Raw genomic sequence first — 3,087 nt, 5'->3', positions numbered from 1 at the left:
AAAGGGAGGCCATTTAGAAGAAGGATATCATCTCAGTGATCCTGCTAGGAAAGGGGACCAGTATGGAAAATCTCCCTGGGGCCAGGGCCAGGCAGGAGCAGCCTTTGTCTGGCAGGAGACGGAGAGGATGATGTCAAGTCCACCTGGGCTGGGTCCTGGCCTCCAGCCACGCCCCACACCCACCTTGGCAGGGCTGGGGCTCTGTGATCCGGCCCTTCCTTGCCTGGGCTGCTTGGCCGAAGCTGGCAATGGCTGAAATCTAGGGGTTCGCCCACCAAACAGGATCTGCTCCTATGCCAGCTTTGCCAGCCTCTGTTTCTGGATCATATGGAAGAGGTCCTGCAGCAAGGGGTGAGCCATGCCCTTCTGAGGGGGCAGGGAAGGGTCACAGCTGAGGCACTCTGTAGGGGAGAAGGAGAGAAAGGCCTGCTGTTTGCCCAGGAGCCAAGCAGACACTAGGGCCCTTGTCCTGGGGCAGCGGGGGAGGCTGCCGGCCAGATGGAGAGCAGCGGGCGGGAGAGGAGGGACTCCTGGGCTGAGCAATCAGCCTCTTCCTCCCACACCCCCACGGAGCTCCTGGGGCTCTCTTCCTCTCCAGCCCAAGACCAAGAGAGGAGCCTCACAGAGCCGGGTGAAGCCCAGCCCCCAATCCCACCCCGACACGAGAACAGTCCCAGGGTGCACAGAAGAACCCTGAGCTGTTGAGCAAGGTGCTACCTTCCTGGGGCCCCAGTGCTGCAGAGCCCTCTGGGTCTGGGCCATTGAAGCTGGCCAGGCTTTTCTTTGGAAGGGGCCCTCCTGGTCTGCCATGAACAGGCCCAGCCTCAGACCTTCAGGGCAGTCTGGTGAGGAGTGCTGCATCCAGCCGTTTGACAGATACCTACTGAGTCCCGTGCTGTGTTGCTGGCCACTCTGCAGGGGCAGCAGGGTGACAGCTCCCCAAGGGCCTAAGCATCTCGGTCGCCATGGCACCCAGCTCCTGCCCAGCACCTGACCCAGAGCAGACCTCTGAGCAGCATGTCTTGGGCCAAGCTGGGCCTCAGCAGTTCCCTCTTTAGTCGGCACTGCCCTCTTTCTGAACATAGGCACACCCAGGAGCGGCCCCCAGCACCTCAGCCAGCCCCCTAGAATTGACTGGGCGAACTGAGAGGAAGGCGCTCTCTCCAAGCTCTTGGAGCAGGAGCCAGAAGCAGAAACTATTGCTGACCACTGCCCCTAGATGGTGCTATGGCTGCATTAGTGCCCTTAGGCTACCCTCATCCCTGCCCCATTTTACAGATGAGAAAATTGAGGCTCACAGAGCTGAGCAGACTTGAAGGCAATCAAACAGCTAATGGATCATCCCCATGCTACCAAGGGAGTGGAAACTCATCTATCTAACAGGTTGGTGAGGGCTGTCTACTAGTAAGGTGTCCCCATGTTGCAGATAAGGAAAGCTCAGGGAAGCGAAGGGACTTGTTCAGTGCCACACCGCTAATAAGTGACAGAGCTGGGACCCAAACTCAGGCCTGCCTGACCCGCAGAGCCTGCCAGCTTAATCTACCCTCTGCAGAAGGGTTGCAGACAGGAGGGGAATGTGCTCACCCACAAGTTATGCCCACCAGAGGGCAGTTCCTTTGCCTTCACAGTCCCTGCCTAGAACTCGGTGGTGGCTGGGAGGAGACCCTTACCATTGGGACAGGGACTCTACCAAGGCCTGTGGCTCCAGCTTCCTTCTAAATCTTTCCTCCAACTCCAACTTCCAGTGGGCCTGGCCTGGCTCCCTCCATTCTGAGCCAAGTGGGCCTCCATGCCCAGGATGGCTTCTGTCTGGGTACCACAGTCTGCGGGACACACGGAGGCTGCACCTGCTCTGATTCCTGCAGACTCCAGCACCAACCACCATGATTCATTAGCTCTCCCTTTGTCCCAACAGACAAAACGCACAGCAGGAGGAAAAGAAATTAGACAGCAGGGATGACTTCCAGGTTGTGGGCAATGGAAGGTGCCGGGGATGGGATGACAGAGGTTGTGGAGTTCTTTAAAAGAGGCCTATGCCAGGCTGCCCGAGTAAAAATCCAGATTCAAGGGTTCCAAACTAATTAGCTTCCTTTGGCTTCTCCAGCTCCCTCCCCTAAGGGCTTGAGTGCTGGGAGTGGCAGCTGGCAGGCTGACTCCAGAACCTGTTCAGACCTCCAGCCAGGACACACCTAGCAGCTCACACTGCTCTCATTCGGAGCCAATAAGAATGAGCATTTCCTGAACCTTACCATAGTCCTTCCATGTCTCTATCGATGCACTGATTCTTCAAATGGCCCTATGGCAGGGGCACTGCTGTTCCACCCACCTGAAAGGTGAGGAAACCAAGACCCTAAGAGAAGCAAGAGGAACCTACGTGGCCTTTTATAACTTCACTTCCTTTTTTTAAAAAATAGTTTTTATTTTATTATTATTTTTAAAGATTTTATTTATTCATGAGAGACACACACACACAGAGAAAGAGAGAGAGAGAGAGAAAGGCAGAGACACAGGCAGAGGGAGAAGCAGGCTCAATATGGGACTCGATCCTGGGACCCCAGGGTCACACCCTGAGCCAAAGGCAGACGCTTAACCGCTGAGCCACCCAGGCATCCCTATAACTTCATTTCCAGAGTCACACGGCATCACCTCCATTGTATTTTACTGATGGAAGCAGCCACAGCCCTCACAGATTCAAGGGAAGAAGGACATAGATCCCACCCCTCCCTGGAAAGAGTGCCAAAGGATACTGGGACCATGCTTCTAAACTACCACAGGTAACATTGCAGAATGGGTCTTTCCCTGCGCTAACAGGGACCTCACAGGTTAGAGGCCTGAGAGTTACCAAGAGGCCTTAAGTCAGCCCCTATCCTACAGATCTGAAGACTGGGGCTCCCAGAGTGCAGAGCTTGGCTCTCAGCACCTGCCTCTGCCCCATCCTGCCTGTCCATGACAGGGAAGGCCAAGGAGTCCTCAGGCCCTACGCCCAGGGGGGGTCTGCAACTGGGAGAGGTATGTGGGGGGATGCATATGCCCAAGGGGTATTTAAGTCTGTGCCTGCTTTGTACAAGCACTGGCATGTGTGTCTGA

The 3,087-nt window shown here is 55.8% G+C and overlaps 1 long non-coding RNA gene across 1 annotated transcript; it reads left to right on the top strand.

The window, feature by feature from the left end:
- The first annotated feature begins 242 nt into the window (after positions 1–242).
- LOC129513011 (uncharacterized) lies at positions 243–2,766 on the top strand. The gene is made up of 3 exons (XR_008665123.1): positions 243–351; positions 1,279–1,383; positions 2,631–2,766. It is a non-coding gene; the product is annotated as an uncharacterized LOC129513011 (long non-coding RNA).
- The last annotated feature ends 321 nt before the right edge of the window (positions 2,767–3,087 follow it).

The sequence above is a fragment of the Nyctereutes procyonoides genome, unplaced genomic scaffold (genome assembly GCF_905146905.1).
Source record: "Nyctereutes procyonoides isolate TBG_1078 unplaced genomic scaffold, NYPRO_anot_genome, whole genome shotgun sequence".
NCBI lineage: Eukaryota > Metazoa > Chordata > Mammalia > Carnivora > Canidae > Nyctereutes > Nyctereutes procyonoides.
This window is presented reverse-complemented; position numbering and strand designations above follow the sequence as displayed.